Source organism: Trematomus bernacchii, unplaced genomic scaffold (assembly GCF_902827165.1).
Source record: "Trematomus bernacchii unplaced genomic scaffold, fTreBer1.1, whole genome shotgun sequence".
Lineage (NCBI taxonomy): Eukaryota > Metazoa > Chordata > Actinopteri > Perciformes > Nototheniidae > Trematomus > Trematomus bernacchii.
The window spans coordinates 972,955-992,524 of NW_022987402.1; the positions used below are offsets into that span (position 1 = coordinate 972,955).

Sequence of the window (19,570 nt, forward strand, 5' to 3'; positions counted from 1 at the left end):
TTCCCCTCTTAGGAAAGCGGACACGGGATGCGAATTTCTTTGACGTTGGAGGACCGGCGTGCCGTGGTGAATGAGTCGCTGCGTGGAGATCAGATGGTGCTGTTCACCAAGGCCCAGGAAACGGAGGACAAGATGCTCACCTCGATGGAGCGCCAGGCAGAAGTGTTCAAGCAGCAGATGGAGCGCCAGCAGCACCAGGATGAAGTGTGGGCGCTGCGCCATGAGGAAGCGTCGGCGCATCGCCAGGAGCGGCAGGATGAGCGACAAACTGCATTTAATAACTGTTTATTTGGTATAGTTTTTGTAAATACTGACACACGACACACAACTTTGCACTAAGTATGCTGCTGAGAATATTACACTTACACTTAATGTGTCTATTAAGTATTATTCATCATTATTACCGAGGCAAATAAAGCACATGCCTGGAAGCAGAGTTGAAAATGGGGTCAGGTTTAGGTCAGTCGTGTTTTGTTCTAACATTGCCTCTGGATAAAATCATCAAGGGTTTGTTAGGAGTACTGGGAGCTGAAATGGCCCATCTCATACACACATTCAGACATCAAATGTCTAAATGCAGCAAATTCTCAGTAAAATGTGAATAAACACACTTAACAGGCCTATTGCACAGGGCTGGTTTGTAGTGTTAGCACTTATGAGCATGCAGACAAAGTGGATGCTTAGAGCACCTCTTTGAAAAGTAACATTTGGGGAAAACAACACTTTATTTTTAAATTGTGGAAAAGAAAACACAATGTGTTCATGACATTGATGGACCAGTTTTTGAGTGCTCAAAAATGTCAGCTGTTAATCCACTGCATAAATGCAACATTACAAAATATTAACTGCAAGTATCTTTTAAAGATCTTTATGTGCCTAGATAGTTGCATTGTGCCTGACACTGGGACACCAGTGGGACAGTTTATTTTATATTGTTATTACTGTTATGACTTTATTTTATAATAATGTTTACTGACATGTACAACTGACACTTTATTTACATTTAAATTGTTTCTATTTAATGTTATGTCTTGAGAGTGCAATAAAGAAAACCGACATGGCGATTAAGCTTATTTCTCCTGACACTTTATCTTTTGTGACCTGTGTAGCATCCTATACATCACATGTAAGTGATTATTGTGATACCATCATGTTTCATCGGTTATAAACTGGCAAAGCTTTATTTGTCATTTATTTATCATCAATGTTGCAACCTTGTGGGGGAATGGCAAGCGGCACATACACAAATATGATAATTTATATCATTTTAAATATTATTTGACCTAAACTTTTAATTCCCCCCCATTTCACACAACATGGAGTCCACTATGGGCCAAAACTAACATGTATGTTTGCATAGTGTTTATGGCAGACGGATGCAGTGGGGTCTCAGGAAGATATATATATCATTAAGGTGGGTTTGCTGCTGAGACTCCCTACACCTGGGACAGTTTATTTTATATTGTTATTACTGTTATTATATAGTACAACTGACACTTTATTTTATATTGACAATGTTTACTGACATGTACCACTGACATAAAAACCGACATGGCGATTAAACAGATACTGTATCAGCCATCCTACGGTGAAACATGGCAATCATGTGTGCTTTCCGTCGGCCAATCCTTTTCCTACAGCTTTTGAACTGCCTTTGATGCTGAAGAAACTTGCGATTATAGCATTCGACGTGTGGCGGCTCCGGATTTTTGTCGGACGCCTAATAGGCTCAGGCTCTGGCCGCATTAACGAAGTTACAAAGCTGTATAACATGAGCACAAACAGCACAACTTCAGTCGACTCCATCTCCATCATGTCTGAGGTCGGAAGGTAAACAACAGACAGTATACGCGGGAAGTTTTTCTTCTTCTTTCTCTTGTTTTGTAGCGGATTGCAAACAACTTTAAGGTGCTTACCGCCACCTACTGTACTCGCCGTGAAGTGGTTTGTGGCCTGCCAGTAAAGCCAACGCAGAAGAAGAAGAAGTGACGTCAGCGGCTCATTTGCGTAATCTTCCCTCAGGGAAAAGTACTCCGGTGTGAACGCGATCTGTACTAAGTGCCCTGGGGTTAAAAGCGCCGGGGCTCTTAGTGCCGGAACTAAGTACAGGAAAGTACTTGGTGTGAACGCGGCTAGTGTAGTGCGTAAGGCAATATCTCATTTTAAGTGAGGGGCACCAGCCCTTCATGTTTCTTCTGTATGCAACCCTCTGTGAGAATAGTTTGAATTTTCCCTCTAGGTTAGAGAAATATTATTTTGTCATGATATGTTTTTCAGCAGTGTCAGCCAAGCCTCTAATCCTAGAGCTATTAAGACGCATTAGCAACACCAAGGGTGTTTGTTTTTCGCAGCAACAATGATACAGAATACCATGACGGGAAGCCATTATTGAACTAACAACAAGTAAACTATTAGTGTGCTAATGCCAGATTTTTAGTGAATATGCTATGTATACCATCGAAAAACCGTACATCGCACAATATTTTGTACGCCTTGTGGGTACATGGAGAAATTTATATTTACACCATGCAAGGTTATGGGTTTCCATGTCCTATTCATAATAGGGTAATCATTGCAATATTAATTGAGGCATTTTATGCTCAAAGGAGGGAGTGTCATGATTATACAGATATATTGATTTCGGTGACGTTGTAGCTAATAAATAATAATATGTTGTTAACAATAGGTCTCATAACAACAAAAGGTATGCCAAGCTTGGGCCTCCTCCAAGGAGGGAGTGGTCCAGTTTTAGATATTAGACGAATAAAAGTGGATTATGTCAGAGCTCTGAGTAATATTATCCAAGTTTTGTCTACACAGGCTAGGAAAAACTGCAGAGATACCAGACGAGACACCAGAAGAGACTCCTGTTCGGCCAGGTGATTGGGTGAGGGTGAAAGTTCACAAAAGACAGTGGGCTGATCCCCGGTGGTCGGAACCGTGAGAAGTTGTAACGAACTTCACACGCGCTCCGGTTTAAAGGTAAAGAAAAAGGAGTAAATTGACACCTTTCACTGGCAACTTCCAGAAAATTATTGAAGTTAGGACTGATTTTGGCAGAGCTGGAACAAAACAATAAATAGAAATAAGATTAAGATAGAAACAGATTTGTATAGACAGTACACTAAAGTGAAAACATAATTTTTGGTTTTACACCTGAAAAGAGTCCAAAGTTTTTGTTTCTATTTTTGTGTACGTTATTTTTGTACTCATCATTTAAATTCTGTAACTGTCACAACCATGGATAAAATAGAGATTATGTCAAAGAACAAAGCCAAAGCAATTGTGGGGCCCCCTAGGGATAAGAGTCAGAATAGCATTGTTGATTGTGCTCATTACACTTGGCACCTTTCTGGTTGGCTGGGGGATTACAATATCATGAAAGACATGGATCCATTAGTTCCCTCACATATGCCCACATCACTAACAAAACACCAGCTGTGTTTCAGAGACTTTCACTTATCCCCAGAGCCAAAAGATCAGCTGAGCAACAAGAGGAGGAGTTTAGAAATACTCGTTTCCAAGGTGAGGCGGTTACAATCAAGATGATTCACCCCCCTATATGCAGTTCTTGTACCAAATGATGAGATGGGTTAAGTGATCGAGATATTTAAGTGATGGGGATTTACAAATTAGGGGAATCTCCAAATACACCGGATCCATGTTTTAGTCTGTACCAGAAACACCCCCTGTTAAGACTATGGACAACTGACTGGTGACCTGAGCACAATTATTGAAAAGTTATTACAGTAGAAAACGGGGTACTAACCCACAAGGACAGCTGTGTAGGTACAAACTCTATGAACAAAATTCCCCAGCAGATTGTGGCGACATTGCAACAGATATATCCAGTCACAAAACTTACTAATGTTCTAAATAACAGTGAGATTTAAAAATGGAGAATATGTGGTGACGTTCTTTTATAGTATGGGAAATATGCGATGCTTGAAACATGTAGGTATTTCAATTTATAGAAGAAAATGGTTTCCTGAAAGAGTTATTTGGAGTAAACATGTTACAGTGGGTGAAAACAATGTTTAGGGATATGGTCAAATTTATTAGTTAGACATTAATTGTGTATAGATGGCATTTAACAACTAAAACAGATAGTATGATTAGAAAAATAGAGTGGAAGGTTGGATTTAGTTTACCTCAGTGTGTTAGAATTTTCTATAGGTAATGCGTCCAGAGACCTGGACTCTCTCTCTCTGCCTGTCAGACCCTATACGACCCCTATCTTCCAAGCAGACAAAATACCTCACCACAGGAGATCCCTCCTTCTCCATCGAACAGACAGAGAACCAAAGCTGAACCAACAACGACAAGACTGCATCCAGAACCATCTCCACCTGAGGCCTCCAGAACCAAAACAGCTTGCTTGAAATAAAGAGGCATACTCTCATCAGTTCCCTCAGACAGGACATGAAGTTCCAAGCTGAGCGACGAGATTTGGCACAAGAGCAGAGTGGGTGGGACATGAGAGCAGAATACGCCCTCCATACAACAGCGAAGAGACTGTAAAGGAGGAGATGAAATGCAAAGCAGTTGGGCCACTGAAAAAGTTACAGCGGAAGGATTCAAGAGCTGATGGACTGAGGAGAAGACGGAACCTGAGGAGAAGACAGAATCAGAGGAGTTGGCATGGTCTAGCAGAATGTGAGGGGGTCGTGGTTTGACAGCCAGAGGAGGAGAAAAGGAAAACGGGAATGAGTGAGTTTACACATAAACACACTTATTCATAAAAGGACTACATTTAAAGAACTTGAATTGACTTGAAAATACGTAAAGAAAAAGGGTTTATTAGCCATGAATAATCAATTGGTAAATTAAAATAGTAATAAGAGGAAACTATTAAAGTAAAATGAGGAAATAATCCTAAAACACACTGAGGGTACTGGGGGATAAAGGGGTAGACATGATGGAAATATTCACCACACCAGCAGTGGGTGTTTTGAATTTAGGAGTACAGAGTAGAACAAATTCTTCAATCTTTTCATCATGTGAACAAATTATTCTCTAAGAGATTCTATTTCGTGTGAGTTTGGTAGAGATTTAATTTGTTACAATATTGATCTACAGTTTAAAGGGATTAGTTGTAGTAACCACTATTAGAAGTATTCGTTGTTCTCGCGTCCCAGGAGAGAAGCTTAAAATAAAGAGACTAATGGAGTCTCTGAAAAGGTTAAAATGGGTTACTTTAAAGTGGACCTATCATGCTATATTTAAATGATATATTGTAGGGCCATACCTATATAAGGTATATTTATACGTTTCTGTTTTCAAAATACCAAACAGATCATGCATTTTAGCCATGCCTCATTTCGCTCTATGTGCTGTTTGCTGTCTACGGGCTGATTCTGTGAGACCACGCCCCCCTGCAGGAGAGGGTAGCCGTGCTCTGATCAAGTCAAGAGGGGGAGAAAAAAAGATCTCCGTCCTCCGTGTTTTATTTATATATACACACAGTCTATGGTTTTATTATATTATTATAGGCCTATAGAGTCGTTATTCATTTGTTTTAAAGCTCAATAAATAACAAAGAAGACCTTTGACCGGCACTTTTCTAATTTTGTCCGGAAGATTTAAACTTTAACGGACATCTTGACCGGCGAAAGAAACTGAAACTGAAACTCTGCCGCACGGTCCCCTCGTTCCTTGGAAGAGACGGAGAGGTGGGTTTGTCATCTGCTGGTGGACTAACCGGAGAGAATTACAGTGCTTGCCTCGACGAGGAGGGATTGCATTGAATTAAAGCAGCGGGAGCAAACGCTTGCCTCGGGGAGGGAGAAAAAAAGCCACAGAGGAGAATAAACAGAAGGGTAACCATGGTTACCATATGCGCGGGAAGTCTTCTTCGCTGCTTTTGTGGCAGACTACAGTGCCACTTACAGGCCTGGCATATGTACTACAGCGTCTCCAGCGCTTTCGAGCAGCAATGGCCGGCCGTGGCCCAACCCCACATTCCCTGATAGGTGGAGAGTTGGCCCAATAGCCGTAGCGCCACCATCCTGAAGTCAGGACAGTGTTCAAATCTGGATCGGTTTTTATGAGATCCGTTGCAGCCCCTTTTTTAGAGATTTGGGTATGGAGGAAAATAGAGAGGGTTGTGTTTTCTGACACTTGGTGAGTTCCCTGGAACACCGGGACACATATTCATGTATAAAAGACGTACAAAAGTGCATTTTGCATGATAGGTCCCCTTTAATTAAATGGCGCGGTAATTAAACAAACAGAAGGTGGTGTGGAGCGCAGCTGCAGCTGTGCTCTCGCAGTGGCGGCCGTGTTCAAGAGAGCGAACAAAGCTCCGTCACCTAACTATATATCTCATCATTTGGCTCCTCCTCTTCAATGGCGGCTGTGGTGACGTAGGGGGACCTCCCTCCTCGGTCTTCTGTGTCCGATATCGCGTAAAACAGAGGATTTAGACGTTGTATATTCATTGCATAACTCCACACACCTCTTCTCCTCATACTCTCTTTCATGACTTTTTATTTAATGCATTTTAACGGCTCTAAACGTTATTTGCGTAAAACCGGAAGTCAAGCCTACTGTTGGTATTCCGGAGACTTCTTCCGGAATAGCTTTTCAAAAATAAACTTTAGCATCAACGTTAGCCACAGGCGAATGCTAACCGGAAAGGTTTTCACAATAAAACAGTTTTAAGCTTACTCTATGTTTAAACTAAATTACATCATTAAACATTGATTTTAATTTCTTCATCTGAACTTTGCATAGTACATAACTCATATCAAAAACATACAATCAAAATGGAATGGTTCAATAGCCGTCATCAAAAATACAAAAATACAAAAAATACTTTGGTTGGTCTTCAACATAAAAGTTTTTCTTTGTGCATAACTTCTAGTGTTAAACTTCAATATCACTCTTCAAAATAGCAGCAATTAGCTTGGTATCAGAACATTTCTTACTCCCTCCTTTCACAGAAATCGTTCTCATGCTACATTCAGTGTTAAGGCACTTGTTTTTACAAAGTATAAAGAAACAAACAATGGATTGAACTTCTGTTAGACAGCTATATATGCCATACATTTTTGCATACATTCACAGTAAATATTTATTCAGTATGATAGCTGTCTAACAGAAGTTAAATCCATTTCTCACTTATTCTGACAATGTACTTAACCCCAAATAAAAGAACTCAATAAAAAGAGTTGTTAAATAATAGTGAAGTCACGTTGTAATAACAATAACTCATCTCTCTCGATTTTTGGAGTTTTCTTTGTGTGCTTTGCCAAACGCCACTGTGTCAAGTGTCCTAGTTGGGTTGCCGTACGGAGTTGTGCAATATGGCGGACCATCTCGCACATGCGCACTGCAGATAGGGCAGGACGGCAGATCGGTAGTGACAAGGGCTTCAAAAGAGGGGTTTGAGCAGTATGAGGGATGGCTACAATGGGTGAAAAAAAACTTCACAGACATGTTTTGTATAGGTATGGCCCTACAATATATGTTTCAAATATAGCATGATAGGTCCACTTTAATACAAAGTGTTACCCTTCAAACCTGGGTGACAAACTAGTCAGGGTGCTCAACACTGAAATTGCAAGCTGGTGAAACAATTAATTGCCCAACTAAACAAACAGCAACTACCACACATTAACTCAAAAAAATCTCTCCACAAAGCAAACGGCCACTAGATATAGACAAATACTTACAAATACCCCATTCACACCAACGGTGTTTCGCGGCCGGTTCGGTGCTGGTGCTTGAAAAGCACCGGGTTTTCCTGTTCACACCGCAGTGGAGCAGCCTCTAAGCTCCGGAATCCGGTTCGTTTCGAGCACCAAAAAGTTGTCCGTCTAGAAGCAAGAACCGCATACGTCACGCTTACGTCGGAGGGGGCGAGATTAAGCTGAGCTAACAGTTAAGGCGAGTACGGCAAATAAAAGTTGTAACAAGCAGTAGTGCTGAGCAAAGTGACTAGAACGCAACCACACACTTGTTAAAAAAAAACACACTTTATAAAGTCAGGCAACACTAACCAGGCTTCGTGTGATTCTGTTTATTTGTACCTTACTTTGACCATCCGTTCGCTGTTATTGATCATTGTGGAGAGCAGGCAGACGTTTTGTTTGTTATTATAGCAGCTATCGGATGGAATCAATACATGGGCTGCACAGGTTGTCATGTCCGACTATCACAAGTAGAATCATAATGAAAAATACGTCGGTAAAAAGTGCCTGGAGAAAACGGCGTAGCAAGTAGTCAGTTTAGCTTCGGTTGCTATGCTAACATCACCCATGTTATACCAGAGAAACTTTCATAACAGCGTTGTGATGCCAAACAGCGTCAATTCAGACTGACACAATTCACTTAAAGGGAACTGGGGATATGTATCAGCTGCTTGTGTGACAGTCAGACAGTGAATACTTTAGAGCCGTGTGAGCAACCCGGAGCTAACGGGAGAATACACTCGTGGAAGAGCAGCAGCACTGCAGCGGTCGGTAAATGCCGCTGAAACACATTAATAAACAATGAACCACGGCACTCTGGAGAAAAGTATAAGGTTGGAGAAGTCGTTATTTAATTTAATCTGGCTTCGTATGATTAAAAGCAACGCAGTTCCCGGCCCGTTGTTGTTGTGAGGTGAGCTCCGTTGGGGAGAAAATCAGCGACGTAAACTGTGACGTCATGACGCAGCAGCGGCAGCACCAGTCGGGCTCTGAGCGGTGTGAAAAGAGCCGGAGCTAAACCGAAGTACCGGTTCTGAACCTGAAAAGCTCTAGCACGGAGCTTGAACCGGCGTTGCGTTGGTGTGAAAGGGGTAAAATTGACCTCACCTCATGGACATTCAATCCCGGACGAGTCCCCATTTGTTAGACCCCACCCTTAAAATGGCCGTATGGGCTAACAAAATTCCACCACTGACCCAAATAGAACACAAAAGACACCTTTAACCCTCTTGTTGTCCTGGGGTCATTTTTGACCCCAAAAGGAAATTATTGCTGTCAAAATAGGTTTTTAATTCATCAAATGGTCTGAAAATGATAGGGGTTGTTCAATACTATGCTCTTAACGATTACAATACATTTAAGTAATTTCATTGAAATATGGGTATTTTATTGTATTTTATAACACCTATGTAACTCTGGGGTCAAAAATGACCCCGCAGCACAAAGTGGTGCAATGGGGCAAATTGTTTCAGCATAATGCTGTCCAACAAATGAACAACCACCCCCTGCCTGCTCCTCGCGGTACACATACACACAGACACAGACACAGACACACACACACACACTTTTGATGTATAGGATCATGCAATTGTCAGATCAACAAAAAACATAAACGAAAAACAAACAGGCCTTTTCTCACTGTTGCTGGGGCATTTCACCTTTTAGTTCCCCCTCCTTACGCACACACCTTTGATGTATCGGCAGGGGTTCAATTGGGCCGGGGCTGTCCGGTATACACGATATATATGTTAAAACTTTTCTCGTTCTTAATATAGACTATATTTAGGGTCGATATGTGTGTTGACTTTACTTTAAAATAGCAGATCACTGTGACCGGTGTTGGAGCAGAACACCTCTGCTACGCGCCGTTCATTGGATGAGGCTGGATCTCTATTAAATTAAGAAAGGAATTGAAAACACCGGAATCAAAGTTATAACAAATTATCTGAGTTTACTTCTAGTAGGAAACCAAACACATATACAAGTTATACAGAGTACTCGAGCACTCCGGACTTTCAGATTTGTGATGCGATGCGGATAAAGGCGTCAGGACCATCAAACTCATCAAACCAAAAAGAAATTGGACTTCAGGTTTGTGATGCGATGCGGACACAGATATCAGGACCAACAAACTCACCAAACCAAAAAGCATTTTTACACTCAAAAACATCAGTATTCATATCTAATTTTGGGGCGGAGATTTGTCGACTCTTCCTTCCCATTTTCCTCCCAAGCGAATTAGAGAGCCCCTGGGGAGGAGCTGTTTAAACTGCTCACCTCCCCCAAGTGTCCTGATTGGCTGGATTCGCTTCTGGCCGGGTTCAATCAGAGGTCTGACCAGCACGTGAGATCCTAAGTTACACCAGGTCAAAAGTCAACGTTTATCTCCACCCTATCTACCTCACATTCCCTTCCCATGGGGCCTCCCCCATAAAGTATCCCTTTTCAGACATTTAAACTTTCCTTCACTACAAGGCACACAACAACAACAACCACATGTCACTAAAATGGCAATAAAAGTAGCCACAGAAATTAGAAAAGACATTATCATACTTTTCCCTCTTTTGGTAACACATAGTTCTGTAGAATAAAAAATACCAATCCCTTAAATTGTGGGATATAAAAATAAAGTTGAAAGTTCCTCAAAAAAAAATGGATTGTTCAGACAAAGTTCCACACCGGCTATATCAACCTGTTTCAGCGGGAAATGGAGTTCCCTGTGCCGTCTTGGTTTGCCATGTCTTCGTCCCCCCAGCCCGCTGACGGCGGCTTCTGGGGTGCTTGCTAGAGAGATGTGGCCTGATTGTCCTCCCCCGGCCCGCTGATGGCGGCTTCCGGGTCGACTGTTGGAGAGATGTCCTCCCGATCCTCCTCCTCTGGTCCGCTGATGGCGCCTCCTGGGTCGACTGCCTTGACGAGAGCCAGATCTGTTCTGATGTCGTCTAGGGTCCTCGCGACGAGGGCCAACTCTGTCCTGATGTCGTCTAGGGTCCTCGCAGGTGTTTTTCCCGACCGCACACTGGCTCCAGTGGTACCAGTTGTCTCCCTTTCCATCTAGGCGGACGGCATGGGAGGTCCCCTCCAACCAGACGTAATCTGCTGTGTTGGCCTTGTGTTTCTCGGGTCCCCCTTTTGACGTCAGCAGCCTGTGTGGAGAAGTCTCATACCAAGCCCTTAAGTTGCTGGAAATATGGTTTTGAAATCATCTCTTCTACTTCTTTAGTGTTTATTGGCGGCACCAACTAACTGGAGTGTGGACAAGAGAATATGCAGAAAATAATAAACAAAAAATAAGAATAAAAAATAAAAAAAAAAAAAAAAAATAAAAATAAAAAATAGAACAAAAATAAAAATAAAACAAAAAAGGAACAAACTAACAAAACAAAAAATAACCAAAGCTAGATTTTTAAATGTATCAATTTCTCTTAAAAGCAACAAACAAAACAAAACAAAAAATACCAAAACTAGTATTTTAAATTGATAAATTTCTCCTAAAGACGTAATAATCTCACATACATATTGTCTGATGTATATCCTATCCTTTTCCCCCTTTTCTGAAATAGAACGCCGTTAACGGTGTTCTTATTTTCAGAAACATCGAGCCTTATACATCAGTTATTTAATATCAGCTATATATTTATATTACTATTACTTATATATCAGGCATTAAATGTCAGCCTTCTTCCATGATTGACCTCGTCTACATTATCTGACTTATATTGATACGTGTCTGTTTGTATTTATTTAATATACTGGGCAATTTATTGATAACTTTTTGAATCTCCCTCTTTTCTTAACAACTGGAGCTATGGCTATCTGAAATCTGACTTGGTTAAGAGATGATTTGTTTATTGGTGAGAGGCACACTCTTGCCCTCGTGATTGGGTGGGGGTGGGTAGTTAGGGAGAGTTCCTTACAATCTCCAGATCTTCCTCTCTGTGTTGAGGCCACAAAACCTTTTAATGGGCTCTGTGGTCTGTTCAGATTTAGATTTTCTTCCTCTCCAGAGGTCATGCCTGTCTTTGACCCTTTGTGCTGCTGTGAATCTGCAGCACCTCAGGAGCAGAGAAAGGGGGAGATCTCTTCCCAAAAGTGTAAGCTCCCTCATGAGCAACGTAGCACCACATTAAACTTTCCCTGACTTGTTTGTAAAGCGTTCTTTAAGGCCTGAATTGAGTCTTCTGTTGTGTAACGGAAAATCCCATTTCCAAAAAGGGGTCAGTTTAATAGTCCTTATCATATTATCGCTCTGTTCTAGCTCCATATTAGCAGGGTTCACTAACATGGTTGGTTGATCCAGTTTAAGATTTTCAATATCTGCCATTACTATTTCCAACATTCCTTTTCCCTGAATATCAGGTCTAACAATGTGTTTTCTTTAAGGAGTATTAGATGGGATACTCATAAGTGGCATTTGTCATCATCTATTATCTCCGTAGGGTGGAGGTAGGGTCTCAGACATTATACCACCTGCTTGTTGCTCTCTGTCTCTATGTCTTCTGCAATTCTTTACCCACAGTTCTTTTTACTGGATTTTTCTCTCAAGTATTACACAGATTTGACTTAAAAAAAAATCACACAGAGCTTTTCATACCTTATCATATTACAGTCAGGCAAATTTTTATTGTGCAAGGTTTATTTCAACAGATAGCGTGACTTCCAGAAGCAAGCTTCTACAATCCCCTCACGGCGATTGCGACTTCAGGCAAGGAGTTAAAACTCAGTCAACAAAATCTCTTTATCGTCACGTTTAATGAGCCTGATTATCCCACAACAGTTTTGTGATGAGATTCGGTCGTTCCAAATAATTAGTTGGAGGTCGCGTCTCTCTCCTCCTCTATCACCCACCATATAACATTACAGAAATGTTATACATTTAAAGCACCACGAAAGGTAACCGCATTAATCAATCTTATCATGATCTGCGGGGAATTTAACCCTTTTGTTTTTTACACCTTCGTAGTCTTTAATTAAAGCACTGTAAAGCAACCGTATTAATCAATGTTATTTTGACTTACGGGGAATTTAACCTATACTTCTTTTACAGCCTTACAGTCTTCGTATTTAGTGAGTGAAGGGCCGGGACTAACCTACCCGCCTCTCTCAAACACTATTTTTGCTCTAGGTCCAGGACTGAATACCCTTCTCTAAGCACTTCCCCAATATCCCCAACTTGTAATATGTATTGTATTTCCCACCGTGACTAAGAACACTGAGAACGCTGCTGACAACTCTAAAGTTTTAGTATAATCAATCACAGATTTTTGATATTCAAAACAGGCGTCTGCTCACCTTTTGTATATGGCCATTGGTTTAGTTGTCACCAGTATCTCTGTGTCCTCCCCCTGGACTGGATTCTGTCCCCTGGCTATCGGTGTTCCTTTCTAGAGATAAGCACTCCACGTCGGGAAAGTCACCACTTGTTGGAGCAGAACACCTCTGCTACGCGCCGTTCGTTGGATGAGGCTGGATCTCTATTAAATTAAGAAAGGAATTGAAAACACCGGAATCAAAGTTATAACAAATTATCTGAGTTTACTTCTAGTAGGAAACCAAACACATATACAAGTTATACAGAGTACTCGAGCACTCCGGACTTTCAGATCTGTGATGCGATGCGGATAAAGGCGTCAGGACCATCAAACTCATCAAACCAAAAAGAAATTGGACTTCAGGTTTGTGATGCGATGCGGACACAGATATCAGGACCAACAAACTCACCAAACCAAAAAGCATTTTTACACTCAAAAACATCAGTATTCATATCTAATTTTAGGGCGGAGATTTGTCGACTCTTCCTTCCCATTTTCCTCCCAAGCGAATTAGAGAGCCCCTGGGGAGGAGCTGTTTAAACTGCTCACCTCCCCCAAGTGTCCTGATTGGCTGGATTCGCTTCTGGCCGGGTTCAATCAGAGGTCTGACCAGCACGTGAGATCCTAAGTTACACCAGGTCAAAAGTCAACGTTTATCTCCACCCTATCTACCTCACATTCCCTTCCCATGGGGCCTCCCCCATAAAGTATCCCTTTTCAGACATTTAAACTTTCCTTCACCTATTTAACGATGTATTTAACGACTTAAAACCAACATCTGGCTTTTAGGGGTGATACAGGCCAAGTTGGTGTGTTGGAACACAGAATCTCTGGATCAGTGAGTTTGAAAGTAAGAATAACATTCCTATTCTAAGTGACTTATCAAAACCCGTTTGTGATTACCTAAAACAGTTCAAACAATACATGTTCACTAAAATACAGTGTAGAATCATATCTTTTACTTCACCGGATATAGTTTTTTCGGCTTAGTGAACGTGTGTCTCTTCCTTGGAAGAGCAGCATCGCCCGGACTCCGCTGCTCCTCCGCGGCTCCTCCGTGCAGAGAGTCTGCAGCAGTGTGTGACGTGCAGTCAGGGCAGGCACGGATTGGCCACTGCCTTTGGTGGGCTGCTGACTAGCTGTGTGTTCTGGAGAATCACAGAACGGCTTGACGTCAACGGCCTAGTTCGCTGACGGCCGACACCCCCCCCCCCCGTTGACAATTCACGAGCGTCGAACTCCCGTCCCCGTCGCACCTTCAAACAGAACCCCCCCACATATCAAATCCCAATTTAACAGCTGTGTATCGGATCAATCTATTGTCAAGTCAAAAACAAACCTTTTCTCACAAATGTTGGTGCACTTCACATTTTATTCGGAGAGAGACAGGCAGCAAAATGAGGAGGCAGAAACGCTTTACTGTAGAGGAGGTTCATGAGCTAATCTTTAACCGTGTTATGGAGGAAAAATCAACCGATGAGGAGGATTCAGGGTCAGAAGAGGAGGAAACTCATGAAGAGGTGATGGATGTAAGTTACAGACCAAATTCTTCCTCTGAAAATGCCCCCACATCGCCCGCTTCTGAAATCGTAGAAGGTTTTGAAGTGGAGGAAAATGAATATGATGAGGTAGAATCAGAAATGGAAGAATGGTCAGTGTCAGTATTTTCAGGAAGTGGAAGAATCCACTGATATGGAAGAATCTGAGGAAGAGGACCCAGCTGAGATGGAAGAATATTTCCAATCTAAGGATGAAACATTGATCTGGTCTTCCATCCCTCCCAGTGACGGACGTCGCATGGTAACAGCACAAGCCGCCATGGTCCAACCCTGTATGCAAGGTCTCGTATTGAGGACATAAACTCCGCTTTTTATCTGTTTCTGCCCAAGGCCATTGAAGAGTCAGTGCTGAACATGTAACAAGGAGGGCAGCGTGTTTATGGGAAAAAGTGGAGAAAGATGGATCAAATGGACCTGCAGGCATACGTGGGTTTGTTGATTCTTGCTGGAGTGTACCGATCCAGCAAAGAGGCTACAGCAAGTCTATGGAATGCAGAGTCTGGTAGGGCAATTTTCCGTGCTACCATGACACTTACAATGTATCATAAAATCTCCAGAGTCATAACATTTGATGACAAAGACACAAGGGAAGATCGCCGGGCACGAGACAAACTTGCTACAATTCAAAACATTTGGGACACGTGGGTGTCCCTCCTGCCAATGATGTACAATCCAGGCACTAATGTGACTGTCGATGAGCGCCTGGTCCCATTCAGAGGTTGCTGTTCATTCAAGCAAGATATCCCGAGCAAACCAGGGAAATATGAGATCAAAATATGGGCAGCATGTGATGCCAGGTCAAGCTACACATGGAATATGCAGATATACACTGGCAAACCTGCTGGTGGGACGTCAGAAAGAAATTAGTGTTTTAGGGTGTCTTAATCCTAGATCATTCAGACCAGTTGTTTCAAAACCTCTCACCTCTCACCTCCAGGTTTGACTAAATGTGAACACGGCAGAACTAGGGCAAAACGAGAAAGCCTAGAGAAGGGTGTTTCGGATTTCCCTTCAATCCAACCTTAAGGCCAAATGAGAAAGCCTAGAGAAGGGTGTTTCGGATTGCCCTTCATTCAAACTCTGTACCCCTTTTTTTTGCAAGCGGAAAGTAATCGGCCTATGCATCTGAAATAAAAAATGTGGCCTATTTTAGTATTGTTGTTAGCCCGGCCAGCTCAGTCGGTAGAGCATGAGACTTAATCTCAGGGTCGTGGGTTCGAGCCCCACGTTGGGCTGTAGTGTTTTAGGGTGTCTTAATCCTAGATCATTCAGACCAGTTGTTTCAAAACCTCTCACCTCTCACCTCCAGGTTTGACTAAATGTGAACACGGCAGAACTAGGACAAAACGAGAAAGCCTAGAGAAGGGTGTTTCGGATTGCCCTTCAATCAAACTCTAGGGCAAAATGAGAAAGAGAAGAGTGTTTCGGATTTCCCGTCATTCAACTCTGTACCCTTTTTTTGCAAGCGGAAAGTAATCGGGGCCCATCCATCTGAAATTGAAGTATGTGGCCTATTTAGTGTTGTTGTTAGCCTGGCTAGCTCAGTCGGTAGAGCTAGAGACTCTTAATCTCAGGGTCGTGGGTTGAGCCCCACGTTGGGGCTGTAGAGTTTTAGGGTGTCTTAATCCTAGATCATTCAGACCAGTTGTTTTGATACCTTGAACCTTTCACCTCCAGGTTTGGTTCATTGAGTAAATGTGAACACGCAGAACTAGGGCAAAACGAAAAGCCTAGAGAAGAGTGTTTCGGATTGCCCTTCATTCAAAACTCTGTACCCCTTTTTTTTGTAAGCGGTATGTAATCGGCCTTCCTCTGCAATTCAAAACTTTGGGCCTATTTTAGCATTGTGGTTAGCCCGGCTAGCTCAGGTCGGTAGAGCATGAGACTCTTAATCTCAGGTCGGGGGTTCGAGCCCCACGTTGGCTGTAGTGTTTTATGGTGTCTTAATCCTAGATCATTCAGACGCAGTTGTTTCCGATACCTTGAACAAATTACGTCCACGGTTTGACTAAATGTGAACCACGGCAGAACTAGGGGCAAACGAGAAAGGCCGAGAGAAGGGTGTTCGGATTGACCTGCAAATCAAACTCTAGGGCAAAAATGGAAAGCCTCGAGAAAGGGGTGGTTCAGATTTCCCTTCGATTCACAACTCTGTACCCCTTTTTTTGCAAGCGGAAAGTAATCGGCCCATGCATCTGAAATTAAAAAAATGTGGCCTATTGTAAGTATTGTTGTTAGCCCGGCCAGCTCAGTCGGTAGGAGCATGAGACTCTTAATCTCAGGGTCGTGGGTTCGAGCCCCACGTTGGGCTGTAAGTGTTTTAGGGTGTCTTAATCCTAGATCATTCAGACCAGTTGTTTCAAAACCTCTCACCTCTCACCTCCAGGTTTGACTAAATGTGAACACGGCAGAACTAGGACAAAACGAGAAAGCCTAGAGAAGGGTGTTTCGGATTGCCCTTCAATCAAACTCTAGGGCAAAATGAGAAAGAGAGAGTGTTTCGGATTTCCTTCATTCAAACTCTGTACCCCTTTTTTTTGCAAGCGGAAAGTAATCGGCCCATCCATCTGAAATTGAAGTATTGGCCTATTTTAGTGTTGTTGTTAGCGCAGCTAGCTCAGTCGGTAGAGCGTGAGACTCTTAATCTCAGGGTCGTGGGTTCGAGCCCCACGTTGGGCTGTAGAGTTTTAGGGTGTCTTAATCCTAGATCATTCAGACCAGGGGCCTCATTTATAAAGGGATATACGCTCAAAAAATGGCGTGCGCCAGTTTCTACGCAATGTTTGCGATTTATAAAATACTAACTTGACGGGAAAATGTGCTGTCCTCCACGCAAACTCTAACCCATGCGTACGCACTAAGCACACAAACGGGAGAGACGAGAAACTGCGACACCGTTGGCAGAAGGAAGAATGGAGAGAAATATGTGGAAATAATACCATAATAAAATGTTACCTCTCATTTATCAAATATGAAGAATTCATTTTCAAACATTGATTAAAGCCAATCTTTAAATGATTAAACAACGCCTGTTTGAGACTCCTCAGTGCACACAAAAATAACTTGGAGAAATAAATAAATACGGATATGCTATTTAAAACCACCTCGAATATGTTGTGTTAATGTTATGAAATGTTTTCTCATAAATGATGCGGTAAGCAGGAGGAGGACAGAATTACGTCTAAACTGACGCCGTTTTGCATTTCTGTAGGTTGTAGATACGAGCATGGTTTTATATACTATCACGTTTAATCGTGTTTTATGCCGTTTGCCAAGACTTGATAAGTCGCTCGTAAAACACAGGAGGTATGGAAACTAAGAACACCACATATGGTAAATTGTACAGCTAATATAACACAATCCATTAGTTGTATTTCCTTTAACTGGTGGATTATGGATATATAGTTGCTGATCGACAGCTGGAACACAAACCACCAATACAACAAAAATAATTCAGATCCAGTCGTCATGACTCCACTCCGGAGGGATTCCCCGATAATTTCTTACAGTTTCTCATCAAGGGGGTGTCTCCTGTCCCCGGGACAAACCACTGCCTGAGGAAGGTTATGTGTATTTTTTTTGTCATTAACTTTTTTTCGGACCACTTATTTATTTATTTTGGTGACGATCCGACCTCCATGCTGCTACTCTGGTTCAAACTGCATCCACCAAACAATATAATTTATCTCGACCTCCCCACAATAACCAAAATCTGACATGGTGTGAGATGTCTTTTTTAGCTGTTCTATCGTAATTTCCTGCGATCTTCTTCATGCAGTCAGTCAAAATGAATGAATGAATGGGCGTTTCTTTGACTATGTATAGGCAAATTGGGCGTTACGAGTCGATTGTGATTTATAAAGGGAAACAGGCGTAGGGAGTGCCGTACGCACTTCCCTCGCCGGTACGCAATGTTTTGTGAATCGGAAAATGGCGGAAAATTGTACCTATTTTTGTGCTTTGTACTATGTAAGCAACCTTCCTACGTCAATCCTACGCAAGGCGTTATAAATGAGGCCCCAGTTGTTTCGATACCTTGAACCTTTCACCTCCAGGTTTGGTTCATTGAGTAAATGTGAAACGGCAGAACTAGGGCAAAACGAAAAGCCTAGAGAAGGTGTTTCGGATTGTCCTTCATTCAAACTCTGTACCCCTTTTTTTTTGCAAGCGGAAAGTCATCGGCCCATCCATCTGAAATTGAATTATGTGGCCTATTTTAGTGTTGTTGTTAGCCTGGCTAGCTCAGTCGGTAGAGCATGAGACTCTTAATCTCAGGGTCATGGGTTCGAGCCCCCGTTGGGCTGTAGAGTTTTAGGGTGTTCTTAATACTAGATCATTCAGACCAGTTTTTTCGATACCTTGAACCTTTCACCTCCAGGTTTGGTTCATTGAGTAAAATGTGAACACGGCAGAACTAGGGCAAAACAAAAAAGCCTAGAGAAGGGTGTTTCGGATTGTCCTTCATTCAAACTCTGTACCCCTTTTTTTTTGCAAGCGGAAAGTAATCGGCCCATCCATCTGAATTCAAAACTTTGGCCTATTTTAGTATTGTTGTTAGCCCGGCTAGCTCAGTCGGTAGAGCATGAGACTCTTAATCTCAGGGTCGTGGGTTCGAGCCCCACGTTGGGCTGTAGATTTTAGGGTGTCTTAATCCTAGATCATTCAGACCAGTTGTTTCGATACCTTGAACCTTTCACCTCCAGGTTTGGTTCATTGAGTAAATGTGAACACGGCAAAACGAAAAAGCCTAGAGAAGGGTGTTTCGGATTGCCCTTCAATCAAACTCTAGGGCAAAATGAGAAAGCCTAGAGAAGGGTGTTTCGGATTTCCCTTCATTCAAACTCTGTTTCCCCTTTTTTTTTGCAAGCGGAAAGTAATCGGCCCATGCATCTGAAATTAAAAAATGTGGCCTATTTTAATATTGTTGTTAGCCCGGCTAGCTCAGTCGGTAGAGCATGAGACTCTTAATCTCAGAGTCGTGGGTTCGAGCCCCACGTTGGGCTGC

General features: G+C 42.3%; 5 non-coding genes across 5 annotated transcripts; all 5 read left to right on the top strand.

The window, feature by feature from the left end:
* The first annotated feature begins 16,802 nt into the window (after nt 1-16,802).
* Nucleotides 16,803-16,876, top strand: trnak-cuu. Its single transcript has one exon. It is a non-coding gene; the product is annotated as a tRNA-Lys (tRNA).
* A 295-nt stretch (nt 16,877-17,171) lies between these two features.
* trnak-cuu lies at nt 17,172-17,244 on the top strand. The gene has a single exon. It is a non-coding gene; the product is annotated as a tRNA-Lys (tRNA).
* A 1,552-nt stretch (nt 17,245-18,796) lies between these two features.
* trnak-cuu lies at nt 18,797-18,868 on the top strand. Its single transcript has one exon. It is a non-coding gene; the product is annotated as a tRNA-Lys (tRNA).
* Nucleotides 18,869-19,122: 254 nt separating this feature from the next.
* Nucleotides 19,123-19,195, top strand: trnak-cuu. Its single transcript has one exon. It is a non-coding gene; the product is annotated as a tRNA-Lys (tRNA).
* Nucleotides 19,196-19,495: 300 nt separating this feature from the next.
* Nucleotides 19,496-19,568, top strand: trnak-cuu. The gene has a single exon. It is a non-coding gene; the product is annotated as a tRNA-Lys (tRNA).
* The last annotated feature ends 2 nt before the right edge of the window (nt 19,569-19,570 follow it).